This window comes from Dipodomys ordii, unplaced genomic scaffold (genome assembly GCF_000151885.1).
Source record: "Dipodomys ordii isolate 6190 unplaced genomic scaffold, Dord_2.0 Scaffold125, whole genome shotgun sequence".
NCBI lineage: Eukaryota > Metazoa > Chordata > Mammalia > Rodentia > Heteromyidae > Dipodomys > Dipodomys ordii.
The window spans coordinates 5,304,688-5,322,177 of record NW_012267341.1 but is presented as its reverse complement, the minus strand read 5'-3'; positions in this window follow the sequence as shown (position 1 = coordinate 5,322,177).

Genomic DNA, 17,490 nt, shown 5'->3' with positions numbered 1-17,490 from the left:
CCCAGGTCAGTATTTGAGTTTGGGCCTCTACTTTCAGAAACTAAGCTCTCCTCCATTGTGCTAAGGGTACGGAATGCTGCTTTGGAACATAGAGAATCTCTTCTCCTCTCTGTTGAATTGCAATGAGCAAGAGTGAGCAGCTAGAGTGACAGGACAGGACAGGAGGGTTCTGCAGAGAAAGTGTCTCTCAGTACTTTGTGCATCTGCAGAGGTATTTAAATTAAACTGTCATGTTCCCTCCCACACACAGCTCAGGGATTCGAGCTTTTCTTTAGCAGTAGCAGCATGAAACTGCTGGTGATCTGCCTTATGCAGCACTAATTTGGATGGCAGGTTCCAACCTGTATCTACATCACTCCACAAAGCAAGGTGCGTACAGTCTGTACTGGAGACAAGCGGTGTCAAACACCTGCTGAAGAACACGTCCACACAAACAAGCATAAGCTCTGACACACCAGTTATCGTAGGATTGAGAACTTTGTGGGTCTAACTGGGGTTTATTTCTGTTTTTGATACACAGACCCCAGTCAAGACACTAAGTAAGCCAAGTGAGAGAAATACATGAAGAAGTGCAAAAAGGCCAAGACTAGAAAGTAATCGTTGTTGCTTTCCTGGGACCATGTACTTTTACTTTTCAGTTGCAAAAAAGTCAAAATTTACAAATATGTTTCAGTCTTGTTCTGCTATTTTAATTAGCATTAATTATGTGTGCAAGGGGTTTAATTTTTTTATTTTGAGATATTATTGCTTATTTTCTTTTTTATTGTGAAAATACTGTACAGAGGGATTACAATTACATGGGCAAGATAATGAGTACATTTCTTATCAAGCATTGTAGCCTCCTCCTTTGTTTCCCCTTCCCATCCCTTCCCCTTCTCCCCCTGCTCCCCCAAGTCCTCCCCGCCCCCTCCCCCCCCTGCACCAAAGTTGTAAAGTTCATTTTCGACATAACCACTTGTACATCTCATTGTTGCAATGGGTCCACCTGTATCCCTACAAGGCGTTTAACTTTGACACATCCGTATATACATCCAATGTACCTTGGTCAGATGTGTCCTCTCTGTTCTCCCTCACCCTTTCTCCCCCTTCCTAAATCTACCTCAGTAAACTTCAGCACTTCATTTTCACATACGTACATAAAGTATGTTGACCATTTTTGCCCTTCTTCAGCCTCTCCAGTCTTATATTTCAGCACATGTTAATTGTACAAAGGGATTTTACTGTGGTATTTCACACATGTATGCAGACGTGAAGTAAGCGAGAGCCAAAGAAATATAGGTATATAGTTTCCCTCATTTGCAATCATTAGAATGCACCTGTAAATCTACAAATAAACCCAGTGGCTAGTAGAAGACAAAAAAAATACACTTGGACATGGTAAATTAAACAGGACTCTAAACATTCACACAGTGAGACCAAAGCAGGACATTCTTAGGAGAGGATCACAGGCTGAATGCTATGTGCAGATGATCCTATAAAATGATGATGAACTTCAATAAATGGAAACAGGAGTTGTAGTTTTTTATTTTACATTTTTTGTTTTTTTTTCTGCTTTTCCCCTTTTGTCACTGTTTCTGATTTCTGTACCTCCTGTCTTGTATGTACATTCATCTGATTTGGAGAGGGGAATGGGAAAACACAGAAATGGTGACACAAAGGGTGAACTGATTCAGTAGTGATACTCATTGTGTTGAAAATGAACTATACAACTTGTAGGGGAGATGCATAGGAGGAAAAACACTGGGAAATAATGAGGAAAGAGGTGGCATTCTTCAAAAAGAAATGTATTCAATACCTGACTTAACATAACTGTAACCCCGCTGTACATCATTTTACAATAAAAAATGAATAGAGCAAATGATCAGGAAATTAGTGATCACTCTGTTCTCAGAAACTTCAGACAGAGCTGGAAGGGCCACTGACTGGCAAAGCTGTTGTGCACAGTCATGTGTCACAAAGTGATCATCAGATTTCCATCAGTATTCTTCCTCACTATGTGATGGAATGAGCTGGTTCTTCGAAGATATCAGATCTTACTCAATGGAACCTAAGCCTGTAACCCACGTGGCAATGTTTTCCAAGTGTAACAAAATGAAGAGTCCTGATTAGGAAGACTATACTGGTTTATTAGAAGCAGTCAAAAGTATTATCAGAAGTATTCCACTAAGAAGAAAACAGGTGTCTGAAACACACACATGCAAGCACATAGAGGAAAAGAGAGAAGATGGTGTGAAGGTGATTCACATGAATACACCCATGAGTTTGCCAGAGAATTCCAACATCCACCAAAAACAAGAAGAAAGAATAAACAGGGTCTTCCACTGGAATCTCCAGCTGGGCACCACCACTCTGAATTAAACTTTAATTTTATTTCTGGTCTCTAAAATCATGAAATAATCTATTTCTCTTTTTTTCTTTTCTTTCTTGTTTTTTTTGTTGTTGTTATGGGCATGCTAGAAGTACTGGGATTTGAACTCAGAACCTAGCACTTACTAAGCAGGTGCACTCTCACTTGAACCATGCTTCTGGGCTCTTTTTGCTTGTGTTATTGTTGAAATAGAATTTCACTTTTGACCAGAATAAGGGTTACCCAATTTATGCTTTCCACATAGCTGTGTTAACAGGCACCCTACATATAGCTTTTGTATTGGGTTCACAATGGTTTCACAAACATTTTGATTTAGCTGGTTTTGAACGGCGATTTCCCCATAGCTCTATTTCCTGCATAGCTAAGATTAAAGGTATAAACCACCACACCTGTCTTACTTCTGTTCTTTGAAACTACAAAATCTGTAGTAATTTGTTACAGAAGCTACCTGAGACTGCCATATGCTGTTTCCCAAATTTCAAAAGGTGAATCTAAGCATGAATTATGTCAGTACAGATGGAACAGTGGCAATCAATCCCCATTTCCTCATAAATATGGTCTTAATTTAAAATGTCCCTTAGTCACATTACCAATAGATGTTACAAAGGGAATAAATTTAACAAAATAAAAACCCAAGGAGGAGACCGTAATTATATAATCAAGGAGATTGCAGGAGGTAGATAAAACGACACTACTTTCTTAATTTCCTCTCAAAATCTATAGCGCCTATGGAGAAGAAGTTCTCCTTAGGTAACTATTAATCAGACTCATATAACTGTTTAAGTAAGCCAATCAGTACTCCACAAGATGTAGAACTATAAATTAGATACCTTAAGAAGAAACTAGAATGATGGTGCAGGTGCAGGTACCTCAAAAGTGTTAATTTATTCATTCGTGCAACACATATTATCAAGCCCCCTACTGTGTAAAAGACATATTGTGATACAGAATTCATATTAAGATTCTGCTTTCATGAAATGTTATACTTTCCAGAGGGAGAAAGGCAAGACAGGCACAAATTTAAGCTAATTTCATATAGTAGTGTGTTCTATGGACAATAAAACATTCTATAGACTAGAGAATATATGGGGTAGCAGAGGAGGAAGTGGGGTGGTGGGAGAGCCCTTGACAACTGAATAACTAGGAAAATACAGCCACATGTTGATCCAATAGCCAGCTGTTCTAGGAGCCCCAAAGCAGCAAATGAATCAAACTGAAAACTAACAACGGCTTACACCAAAAGAAGGCTTGCTCCAATGTGAACATTCAAAAGATGACCCCAGCAATGGGAAGATGAAAGGGGAAGGGAGGCAGATAGCTCAAACGACCAGGTGAAAAGTGTGGTTGGTTGGCCTCTCATAGCTGGCATGAAAGGAGGAATTCAACTCTTGTTATTCCCAGCATCTGTTTCCTCAATGATTCCCAGTGCATCCTCAAGAGGCTACAGATGACTTTTAGATACATTTCACCCATTTTGCTGCTGCTTTAGATAGTAGAGAGGACACCGTAAGTACATTCAAGTGTCATTGGAAATTAGCTGCTGCTAAGCTGCACTACTTTACTGATGGTCTTGGAATTTCAAAATTTGTTTCTTTTTACTCTATTGCAATTCATCTATGATTGTCTCAATATTATGTACTATGCGCATTTTCAAATATATTTGAATTTCCTATTATGACTACTTTCAGTTGTTAGAAATGAAAATATATTTTGGACATGTAATATATATGAGGTCATATTTAGGACCAGATCTGAACTGATATTCATGAGGCTTTTAAAAAATTTATGAAGGACATAGATTTTCCCTATGACTCAGCCATACTACTCCTAGGCATCTACCCAGACCACCACAAACTAGGATACTGTAAAGACACTTGCACACCCATGCTAATTGCTGCATTATTCACAACAGCAAGCTATGGAAACAGTCCAGATGTCTTACAATAGATGAGTGGATCCAAGAAATGTAGTGCCCATAGAAAAGGGAAATTTTACACAGAGATTAGAAAGAACAATTTCACGTCATTTACAGGATGGACCTAGAACAAATCATGTAGTGAGGTAAGCAAGCTCAGAGAGAGAAACACCACATGTTTTCTTTCATATGCAGAAGTTGAATCTGAAATAACCAAGACATAAATTATACAAGAATCTAGGCATTTGCACACAGTGAGACTAAAGGAGGTTACTTTTAGGGAAAGAACACAAAGATGTAATGTCCATGTGCCCTGATCTTAAAAAGTAATATTTGTTGAAGTGAATTCCAGAAAATGGACATGAGAGCTTTTTTTCTTTGTTGGTTTAGGGTTTTTTTTTGTCTTGTTTATCTGTCCTTAGGGAAGGAAAAAGGGTACAAATGCAGTAGTGGTATTCACTACACATCATGTTGAAAATCAACTGTGCAACTTGTGTGGGGGTATGGGAAGAAAAATTGGGAGAGAGTCAGGGCAGGGGTGACTTAGCCAAAAAAAAGTATTCATTACCTAACATGTAACTGTAACCCTCTGCATGTTTCCTTTATAATAACAATAAAAATAATAAATAAAAAGATCATGACGATGCTATCAAAAATTGATTTAATTTTCACAGTTCATATTCAATGTTATCACAGAAGCAGTTGGAAAGGTGATCCTTTATTAAAAGTTGGAAAATAAAATAGAGGCCTCACAGAATTAGACTTTTTGTGGACTTGAAAATGCAGATGAGGCTGGGCACTGGTAGCTGATGCCTGTAATTCTGGCCACTCTAAGTATCATGGTTCAAAATCGGCTTAGGAAGAGTTCATGAGACTCTTATCTCTAACCAAAAATATGTGGGAAGTAAAACTGTGACTCAAGTAGAAGATGCCAACTTTGACCAAAATATTAAAAGAATGCCCAGAACCTGAGTTCAGCCCCAGGTCCAATGCACATACCACACACACACACACACACACACACACACACACACACACACAAAATGCAATACAATTGAATCTCTCCAAGTTTTCTATTTTCTCATCTTTAACAGTAAAAGAATAAGCTAACACCTCCAACGGTATTTCTATCTCTAAAATTTCATAGAAATATTGTTTGCTCTCCACAAAATCTGAACCTTCTCTTCCCCTTCAATTATGTACATTGTGGGGTCCTCAATTGGTTCTGCTCTTGATGTTCATTACAAGGAACTATTGCTTTTTGAATGGCTTCTATTGAATGAATGAAGTCATTTCAAATCACCAGGTTAGCATCTTAAATTTTTCTCCTCTACAGTAAATTGAATATATAGTTTTATGCACTAGACATATTTTCCCTCTCATATTTAGAGATTCTTTTTTTCTGTTCTGTGGTTTCTCAAGCATTTTACAAAACATTCATTCAAAGTAAAATTGTCCTGGCTCGTCTCATATTTCCAAGAATACACAGTTATTCTGGAAGGCTTTGATTTCATTTGCAGGGATTTCCAGATCTACTCAGCAAAACTCAATAATGTGTTTTCCTGGGAGAATATTTAGAGTACAGATGTGAAAGCCAACATTCTCATATAGATTTATCTCTCTGAGATTACTTTCCCCTTGGGAATAATAACGCAATTTTCATAGGCAAATGTTCCATCTTTTAATATAATCCTAGTCATTCTCTGTGTGTACTAGAGATAGTAATTAGCAGATATTAAAAATGATAGCAAAGTTCTAAACTCAGAGTCAAAAATACTTGACCTTATTTTATTATCCACTTAATTTGTTAATTTGGATAGATCTTTCATATCTGTAAGCTTGAATTTGAAGGTTTATTTATTTTTCAGCTGGAAAGAAAAAAAATAGGCTTATAATACTGTTTTTTTTTTTTTTAGTTCTTACCACAATATATCGGGCCAAATCCATAGTGTATGCCATTTAAAAATTTTTCAAAAAGCTACTTACATAAACATTCCCTTTCCAAAAATTAAAGAATCTGCAGTTTAGAAAAGATGCAAGCTTGAGGTCACAAAATGTGTGAGAAGATCTTGGATTATCAAATCCAGATCTCAACACATCAATGTTGTAAACAAATACTCGTTTCTGTACTTACAATGTAGAAGCAGTGTGCTAATACACAAAATTACTTTGAAAAGAGGGCATCCCTCTTCAGCTAGAAAGAGAGGAAGGGATGATGCTATTGCTGATACTGATTGAAGTGTCAAATACAGAATCAGGGTTAAAGAGCAAGAATGGCGAGTTCACAGAATTTGTCACTCACTTCCATGTATGGCAGCGTTTGCTGCCTCCTTGTGGTGCTCGGTGGGACAGCCACGTCCTTGGGTTCATCTCCAGTTAAAATGTTCCTGTTGTTGTTCCTGTGTTTTCTGTATGTGCTTCTGCTTGCTGGGGAAGAGAAGGCCATAATACGGTATTCTCATGCTGCACTGGAGCTTAGCGTCTGATTAGGTGTTAGTCTATGGATCTGAGTGTGTTGACTTATGATTTAAGCAAAATGGAGACATTATTGAAAACATATAGTGAGAACTTTACAGACATCTGCAACCGATTTCACTGAGAAATAAGAAAGTCTGAGTAACAGGAAATATTTGCACCAACAGCTGACATTTCCAGTTCCATTCAACGTCATTCTTGCCCCTTTCTCGTCAATATCAGGGTCCTGGAAGGTAGTATGCAAGTGATGCAAAAAGCTATGGCCCATCCTATAGAAGAAGCCTGTACAGTATCAGTTGAGTGTTGTTAGCAGATTCACAGACACAAAAAAACAAACTTTCCCCAAAACAGGCCAAGCAAACTTCAACATAGAAAATAGCATTTGGGTGATCAAATCTCACAAATGCTGTAAAAATTCTCTTTTGAAATGCTGGTCAAGCAGCAATGAACCACAGTCCTTGGTGAGCCAAGAAACCATAAGGGTAAGCAATAAACATAATAGCCCAGTGTGTGGCTAAGCCCTGATGTACTCTAAGTTGAGTGTATTAAGCATATTTTTCTTTCACTTGCTTCACAATGTATGATGGACTTAATGGGTTCTAACCTCATTAGAAATCAAAGAACATTTGCAGTCAGTTGGTTTTCATTTGTAAGTAATAGTTATACAAAACTAATAGTTAGCTATCATGACACAGGTTTAATAGTGTGGTTTCAGAAACAAGGAATTCTGCACCATTTTTTCAATGTTATTTTATTGTAAAGATGTTATACAGAGGAGTTACAGTTCCTTGAGTAAGGCAATGAGTACATTTCTTGTCAACCATTGTTACTCCCTAAAGCCTAGGCTACTAGTGAAGGGATTACAATTCAAGTACTTGAGTATTGGTTTACAAAGGATTTAGTTTTCTGGTTGGTGTTCATGTTATTCATTAGGCAATCAAAGGAATCTATAATATAATTCATTCCTCAAAGTTTAAAATTTTACATATTGCATTATTTATTCACCTAAAGTGATTCCTACCTTCAGGAAGTACATGGGCTTGTTATCTCTTCTGGCAAACAAATGCATATTTGAAAGAACTTACAGAACATGACAAAATAGATTCTCATGATAAATTCCACAGAATAAAGATATTCTACTTGTATACATTGAATAATTAATATCAGGCTAGTTAACCTACCTAGAGTCAAGAGACTAGATGAATTAAATATGAAAAATCATCTATCTGAATGCAATGGAAACAAAGAACACTTGCCACTGGAATTACATGTACTCAGACATTTAAAGGTCATAGCTCTACGGAGGGGAAAAAGTCCACAAATCTAGAAGTGAGAACTCAGAAGACCCTTGCTGTGGGACAGAGAGATGGCATGACTTTAGCAGATATTATTCTGATGAGAATGAACTAGGGAATTAATAGAAACAAATGATTCGTATATAACAACATTGACTTATCTCATAAATACTTTCCAAATTGGGGACAGATAAAAGACTAAATGCTTATCAGATGTCAGTAGCTTAGCCTATAATCCTAGATATTGGTAACTGGAATCTAGAGGATCATGATTATAAGTCAACTAGGGCAGAAATGTCCATAAGACCTCATTTCTTCCCCTCACAACTCTCACCCCTCAAAAAATAAAAAAACAGAAAAGAAAGAAAAAAATGGGAAAAATTGACAGAAAAAGTTAAAAAAGGATTGGAAGTATGGCTAAAGTAGTGGAGCGCCAACCAAACAACCAAGCAAGCCAAGTGAGTTCAAGGCCATGAGTTCAAACCTCAAAGACTACATCCTTTGTTTCCATTTATGTGGTATACAAGAAAATGGCATCACAGGGTGACAAAAGTAGATGGGGGATAAGAAGAATCATGGGAAGGAAATAAGGACTTAGACAAAAGTGAATTTGAGACTGGTAGAATGTTTTTTAGTCATGAATGTGATTGATTATAGTACTCGTATTTGGCAAAACATGCTTCACTTTGTGTATTACAATTGGTCAGTTTTATCATATGTAAGTTGTACCTCCAAATAGCTGTTCAATAAACTAAATTTCAGAGCTGCAATAAAACAAAATTTAGAATTACGTTACATGGAGTTAAAAGTTAATATTCTAATGTCAAACAGATGCAAAAGCGATCATTTGTAATTGATTATAATATATCAAATATTCATGTTGGAAAATTAGTGATTAATAACATAAATTGTAAAAAGATATATGTAAGTATTAAGTTCAAGTAGTTCAGTGAAATAGTTATTTTCATCTTTTTATTATTTCAATTAGTTATAGAAAGAGATTTCATTTTGACTTGAGAGTATATACACAAAATGTACCCTAATCACATTTAATCTTTGCTCCTCATCTCCTTTCCCCTTTCCAAAACAATTTCAATCATCCTCATTATTCCATTTTCATCTATGTACATGTTATTTTTATCATATTCACTCTCTTTCATCTGATATTTTTATGTCAAATGCCAGAGTAGTAGAGTAAAACACATGAAGACAGGTTGGAATAATGGAAGAAGTCTAGAGAGATGTAGAGTTAAAATGTGTGTCAACTTTGAATCTCCAAGGAGTAGTTGTTAAACAAGATCAAAGGCAAAACATGTATCAAAAGAAACAACTGCAAGAGAAGTGAGGAGAGGGAAGAAGTATGGAGACTGAAGAAGCCATTAGACCACAAGGTAAGTCCTGCCTCAAGGGAATAACAGAAGGAATGAAAGAAAAATCTAGGGAGAAAGATCTTAGAATTTCCCAAAGTATTTCCCAAGTTGGCTAACGATGTTGAGGAGTTACCAACAGCTCTACAGAAATGAACCTGACTTACCATTTTCACTGTGTTCTATACCTAGCTGGAATAGCTCATGGGATGTATAGGCCCCCATTGAAATGTAGCACAACAGCCTAGCCCCTTGTCAATTATAGTTTCTTCACTCCTAGTACACAGAGGCTCATTTCCATGGCCTTCTTATAAAATCATCTAATATAGCAATTTAATGAAATGTACATTCATTAAGTGCTGCAATTAAAAGGCTAGGTTTGTCATATTTAATGAAAAAAAAGTTCTGCATGATGTTTATGATAAGCATTACATAAGCATGAAGATATTTAAAGGTCAAATGCAGTGGTAAGGAAAGTGATTTGCTATTTAGAAGCCATCTAAAGAAATACTGATGTAGCAAAATTAAACAAAATGGATATTAATGAAAGAATAAATTAAAATTACTTATGATATTAAAGGTGCAAATAAAACTGCCATCATTTTAAGATAACTTGATTAAATAAAAAAAGTCTCAATATTATCAACAGTCATACAATTGGAATAATATTTATCATATGGTTAAAAGATCATATAAACTCTAGGTAAAATGCATATTTGTAGATATGCAATATAAAGATTAAAAATTTATTTTATTAAACATTTTTACAACATAATTTACCATTTTTTTACAACTTTCTCTGGGAAAAAAGAAAAAAAAAGAGCAAACTTCAAGGTTGGATTATACTGGGCCTAGAATGAAATATGTGTGTAAAGCATTTAACCAAATATTGCATAAATAGGTAGAAAAATATGCATGATAAGTAAAGACATATTTTTATAATTAGTAATATAAAAATTTCACTGGATATAATTTTTTTAAATGATCAAATACTTAGCAATAAAGCTAACAAAATTGTTAAATAATTTTGTCCTAAAATTTTCAGAACATCTAAAGGAGATTAAATAAGCATAACATACCATGTTTAGGAAATGGAAGACTCAATATTTATGCATATCAATATTCTTCAAACTAGTTTATAAACTTAACATTAATGTACTTAAAAATCTCAGATGTTATATAAGTGGAGTGGCCAAGATTCTTTTACTTTAAATATATTTTTTTATTGTAAAGATACTGTAGAGAGGGGTTACAGTTACATGAGCAAGTAATGAGTTCATTTCCTATGGAGCATTGTTACCGGCTCCTTTGTTTTCCCCTACCATCCCTTCCTTCCTTACCTCCCAAACTCCTCCCCCTGCCACAAAGTTGTAAAGTTTGTTTTCAACATAGTGTCTTGTACATCTCATTATTACAATGGGTCATCCTGTATCCTTATTTCAGTGTTTTGTTATTTCCCTTCCTCTCCCCAAATGAGAAAAATGTATATACAAGTTGCAGGGCACCAGAAATCAAATACAGTGACCATAGGGGTTGTACGGTGGGGGAAGAACATACAAAGAAACAAACAACAAAAATAAAACAACGGGGTTTTGACAAAAATATTTTAAAGCATATATGAGGGGTTACTAATAGCAAATATAAAGCTACCAAAAGGTAAAAGGACTGGCTTAGTAGAAGAAACTTAGATCTGTATTTATGACAACGATATGACATTAACATAAGAATAAACATTGAAAATCAGACAAGCCTGAGTGCCATCATTTTTCCCTTCTTTCTTCTAAATATAGGTAAAACAGGTGTAATGAATAAATCAAAGTCTTGCAAACGACTGATGCTGGATCAACTGACTCTCCATGTAGAAAAAGAAAATCTAGATCCTTGCACTGTTAACACTAGTAAAACAACATTGTGCTAGCATGAGACCACCGCTTCTTCTTCATAGGAATAAAATTTACAAATAATTGTTACAAAATTAAAATAAGTCATGAAGTATGCATGTATGGAAAGCCCCCATGTGGTGTTTTACAATAACCAGACTCAGCCCCTGCCATCACTACCAAGTCCAAACCAATCTTCTCCTCTCTTTTCCCCAATGTTCCTCAGAATAGAATTCTGCCCTTGTGACTGTGGTCCACAGGAGATTGTAGATTCATCCAGAACCATCAAATTCCAGTTCTGTTTCCCCCCCCATGAAGTAAAAATGAAATTTGAATTGTTTCAAGCATTTTGTTTGCATTGTTGTAGTGTGTGAAAATTAACAGAGAGATTAATAGTGTCTCTTTACTCTTCTCATGGTGTAAGACAAATTGGTAAATTTTGTTGACTACATTGAAATTTATCTCTATAATTTTTTGGACAGTTGACATAGCACTTAGTACATTTTTATTTATTTTATTTCTTTTTTTATTTATTTTTTATTGTGAAAATACTGTACAGAGGGATTACAATTACATAGGCAAGATAATGAGTACATTTCTTATCAAGCATTGTAGCCTCCTCCTTTGTTTCCCCTTCCCATCCCTTCCCAGCCTCCCACCACTCCCCCCCCATCCTCCCCCCCCAACCATAGTTGTAAAGTTCATTTTCCACATGACAACTTGTACTTCTCATTGTTGCAATGGGTCCACCTGTATCCTTATTTAAACGACTTGTTTTTCCCCTTCCCCTCCACAAATTATACCGACATCAAATACAGTGAAAGCAGGGGTTATACTGTGGGGGAGGGACATACAAAGCAGAAAGAAATAATCTTATAAATGTGTTCAAAACAAATGCATGAAATAAAAAAACATTTAAATACATATCTTAGGGTTCATTTCCCTAACATCACCTTATCTGACCTTTTCTGCTTGACTCATACATATACTAGATATTGCAAATAAGGGAAACCATGGGCCTTTTGTTTACAAACAAGACCACACTAGAGCTACCAACACAACTATGTTTATTGCAGTATTATTTACTATAGCTAAGATATGGAACCAACCCAGATGACCCTCAGTAGATGAATGGATCAAGAAAATGTGGTATATATACACAATGGAATTCTATGCCTCCATCAGAAAGAATGACATTGCCCCATTTGTTAGGAAATGGAAAGACGTGGGAAAAAATATATTAAGTGAAGTAAGCCAAGCCCAAAGAAACATAGTGAATTTTTAAAACCACAGAAGCATAGAATTGAAAGAGGAGAACAAGTTAGAGACTTCTATTGTATAGAAGATCAATATCAAGAATGACATTTTTGTCTTTATTAGCATACCCTCCTAATGATGTTCATCCCAGAAAGTGAATGCAAGCCTCTGGAATCCTTTTGGTATCAGAAATTTTTAAGTAAATTAATTAGTCACTCTCTCCCCTCAGAATTTTGAAAGCCCTTAAACCATAATTTTTTTTCATTTAGTTTCTCCTTCATTTTATTTGCCTACCAGCAAATATATAAATAATTCTCTTCCTTCCTTCCTTCCTTCCTTCCTTCTTTCCTTCCTTCCTTCCTTTCTTTCTTCTTTCTTTCTTTCTTTTCTTTCTGTCTTTCTTTTCTTTCTTTTATCCTTTCTTTTCTTTCCTTCTTTTTCTTTCTTTTCTTTCTTCCTTTCTTTCCTCTTTTATTTCTTTGTTTCTCTTTCTTTCTTTCTTTTCTTTCTTGTGCTAGTACTAGGGCTTGAACTCATGAGCATTTCTTGCTCAAGACTAGTATTCTAACATTAAACCACAGATCCACTTCTGCCTTTTTGTTTAGTTAGTAGTGTATTGACATTCCTGTCAAAGCTGGTTTTGAACCACCATCCTCAGATCTCAGCCTCCTGAGATATTCCCTGTCCTTTGCATGACTATATCAATTTTTGTTGGCAAGAACTTCTTTGGGGATTTGGCATGGTAATATGCATAGAAGATACTCATAATATATCTGTTTATAGATACTCATACATACATGCAAATTTATCTCAAAGTTATATGGAGCAGATGAGGTATATATTTAGTCAACTTAATATTTAGTTAATTAGGTTCTCTCTTATTAAAATTTACACCTGCAAAATAAATATAATGGCTAGGATCTGTCTTGGGGTTTGCTGGCCAATGAACAGCAATAGAAGTATGACAGTTCAAATATGTTTCCTGATGTTAAAATGCTTTCCCACCATGCAAAATCAAATAAAATGGAAGAAAATAATTTACATATCTATAAGATTCAATAATTACAATGGTGGAAGTAAGCTGGGTGCCAGTGTCTAATGCCTGGAATCCTAGCTACTCCAGAGGGTGAGATTCAGAGGATTGGCATAAAAACCAGCCTATGCCGACAAGTCTGCTAAGAGTTCATCTCCAAAATATATAACAAAATGCAGAGTTGCAGGTGTGGTTCAAGTAATAGAATGCCAGACAAAGCCAAGACAAAAGAGTACAAAGTCCTGATTTTGAACCCATGAGCTACCCCCAAAATAATGGTGGGATCAATGCAAATGATTAATAGGGAAGTGCAGAGGATCTGGAATAAAGCATTCTTATTTCCTGTGCATGTTTCCCAAATGCTATATGTGCCATGGATACAAGAGGACTTCACAATAGAGGAAGTGAGAGGGGGAGGAGATAGTCATGAAGAAATTCTTCCCAAAAACCAGTTCTTTCGTGTAACTATATGAAACTTAGAGATGAAGGAACTCTACAAACAGGACAACTACTAGAAAGAAATCCCCAAAGGGGTAAAGAATACAGAAAAATACTTTGTCAAGGATTTGGGTAGTAAACACGGTGGCAGTAGAGTATGTAAGAGGTAAAGAATATCTACTTGATTAGATTTATACACTTGATTTAAGCTTTGCTCAGAAGAGAATAAAATGACGAAGTCGCACACAGGGAATGATGTGATTTGAAATGCATATTTCCAGGGTTTCTCAAAATTAGATACCCTGCAATAGCTGACAGTGGTGGTGTACGCTTCTCAGCATACACAGGCAGATTGCAGTCCAGACTCATGGACACAAAAGAAGCCCAATCGCAAAAACTATCCAGGGTAGCCAGGAGCTAGTGACTCATGCCTGTAATCCTAGCTAGTCAGAAAGATGAGATCTGAAGATCATGGCTGGGAGCCAGCCTGGGCAGGAAAGTCCTTAAGACTCTTATCTCCAATAAACTACTCAGAAAAGGCTGGAAGTGGCATTTTGGCTTAAGTGGTAGAGTGGTAGCCTGGAGCACAAGGAGACTCAAGGACAGTGCCCAAGCCCTGAGTACAAGCCCCAGGACTGGAAAGAAAGAAAGAGAGAAAGAGAGAGAGAGAGAGAGAGAAAGAAAGAAAGAAAGAAAGAAAGAAAGAAAGAAAGAAAGAAAGAAAGAAAGAAAGAAAGAAAGGAGAGAGGGAGGGAAGAAAAGAAAGGAAGGAAGAAAGAAAGAAAGAAAGAAAGAAAGAAAGAAAGAAAGAAAGAAAGAAAGAAAGAAAGAAAGAAAGAAAGAAAGAAAAGAAAGTGCAAAAATGGCTGGAAGAATGGCTCTGTGGTAGTGCACCTGCCTAGCAAGTGTAAGACCCTGAGTTCAAGTATCAGTATTGCCAAAATAAAAATACCAAACATATAAATTATAAGTATATAATGAGAAGGGTCATAAGTTAATGAAAATATATTTAATGAAGTAACAGTAGAAAATTTCCCCAATAGCAAGCAAGAGATGGCCACCTATGTCCAGGAAGCTTTTAGGACTTGGAAGTGGCAAGACCAAAACAAAACATCCCCATGGTCATATTATAGTTAAACATTAAGTATAGAGAATAAGGAGTAACATATAACGGTATACCTACCCCTTTACCCTTTTGATTACGATTTGTAGAGGATATCTTCAGCTATCCTGTGACTTTTAGCACATGGGTTCTCTTAAATCTTGAGTGAGTTTTTTTATCCTGGCAGTATGTTTTATTTTATTAAGTTCATGGAGCAGTCTATCTCATCTGACTCAAGAATTTCTTGAATTTGTATCTAACCTCATTATTGATAGAGAAAAATTTATTGTTGTCTCCCTTGTTCCCTGCTAGCATTGCAGTTCTTTGCCATTTTCTCTTTTAAAGTCAACCTTTGTGCATTTTTTAAAAAAAATATTTTTACATGGATAGGCTTTGATTCTTTTCTCTGTATTTGAATGTCATTCTTCTAGCAACTCTTTTATAGTCTCTTGATGTTTGCATAGCATATAAGATCATTTTAACTGCTTAATTTTTTTAACTTTTCCAATCCTTATTGTGTATTTTTTCTATTAGCTATTATCCTAGAATTAATTTTCAACCACCATTATACTGATATGGGACTTTACCAATAAATATAATCTTTAAGCTATCATATTGCTCTTTAGCATTCTTTCATTTCAAGTGAATCCCATTAGCATTTATCATAAGGTAAGTCTAATAATGATAAGTTGTCCCTTACTTTTTGTCTGCCTAGGAGGAAGTTAGCTCACTTCTATTTTTGAGGATGTTTTTAAACTGGTTATTGTATTCTTGATTAGTATTTTATTATTGCTTTTGTTTTGCTGTTTCTTCCAGCATTTTATGTATATCAGACTACTTCCTTCTTGCATTCAAGAAAAACATTTGCTGACAAAGAGGAGTACAGTCCTAGGATGTGGTCATCAATGTTTCTCTTGTTGCTTTCAAAATTTGTTTTGCCTTTGACAATTTAAGCAGAATTTATTAACATTTATTAACATTTAACTAACATGTTTATTAGACATATTTTCTGTCTTTTAGATTTCTTGCATCTGTGTACCCATTTTCCTTCTCAAATTAGGAAATCATTAGCCAGCGCTTTCTCTTTTTCTCACCTGTATTGTGTGTGTGTGTGTGTGTGTGTGTGTGTGTGTGTGTGTGTGGTTTTTATGCTTGAAAGTAGTGCTTACCTCCATGAAGCTTCTTTCACTCAATTTTCTTTTCTTTTCCTTTGTGCTTCTTTGTATAAATTATTCCCAAATGACTTTTGAGCTCATTAATCATTTCTTTAGTTGGCTCTTGTCTGTTGTTGCACTCCAGTGAATGTTCAAGTTGAATCACTATGCTCTTTAGTTCCATGATTTCTGTTTGATGCCCCAAGAGATATCATGGTCTCTATTAAAAAATACCACTTAAAGTAATTGGGTCCCAAGTTCATAGAAAAGTTACATTTACACTATATCTTAAAGGATTATAATGAAAAGAATTATGTGTAACTCCATGTGACCTGTACCATAATTTGAATTATCTTATTGCTAACAATGTTCACAATCATTTGAGTTTTTAGTTTATCATTTATTTACCAACTAAGCATCTTGCCTTAATGTTAATGACTGTTAGTAGACAACAGTGGTAGTTGCTTAAGGTTGGAGTAGCTGTGGCAAGTTGTCAAGATAAGACAAAGTTTGTTGCATCAATTCAATCTTCTTTTCATGAAAACAAAATACATTTGTCTAGAAATTAATGCTGCTAACAATTTTATCCATGAAATAAAATGAGATTCAAAACACTCATAACCTTCTTTATCAAACTTTGAGTATTCTTTTCAACATATGCATCTACATCAGAAGTAGATCCCATGTTGTTGCTGACCCTACAAAAAAAATATCCCATTGTCCTTTGAAATTTCCCTATATGACTGTAGGAATTCAGTCTTCATGTTCTACCTTTCATGTTAATTCTGCAATTTCTCACTAACAACCTAAACTCCTCAAAGTCATTGATGAGACTTGGAATACACTTTTCTTACTCTTGTTATTATTGAGATGTGGGCTGTCTCCTATGAATCAGGAATGCTTTGAATGATGGTGTATCCTGGTCATAGTTAATTTATTTTGCCCATACCCATGAAGGAATTCATTATAACAACTATAGTCTTATAAAATATATTACACATATAATAAGAATTTTGTGCCAGTCCTGGGACTTGAACTCAGGGCCTGGGCACTGTCCCTGAGTTTGTTTTGCTCCAGGCTAGTGTACTACCACTTGAGCCACTGTGCCATTTCCGGCTTTCTCTGTTTATGTGGTACTGAGGAATAAAACCCAGGGTTTCATGCATGCTAGGAAAATTCATCTTGATCTATGGGTTGAAGAATGGA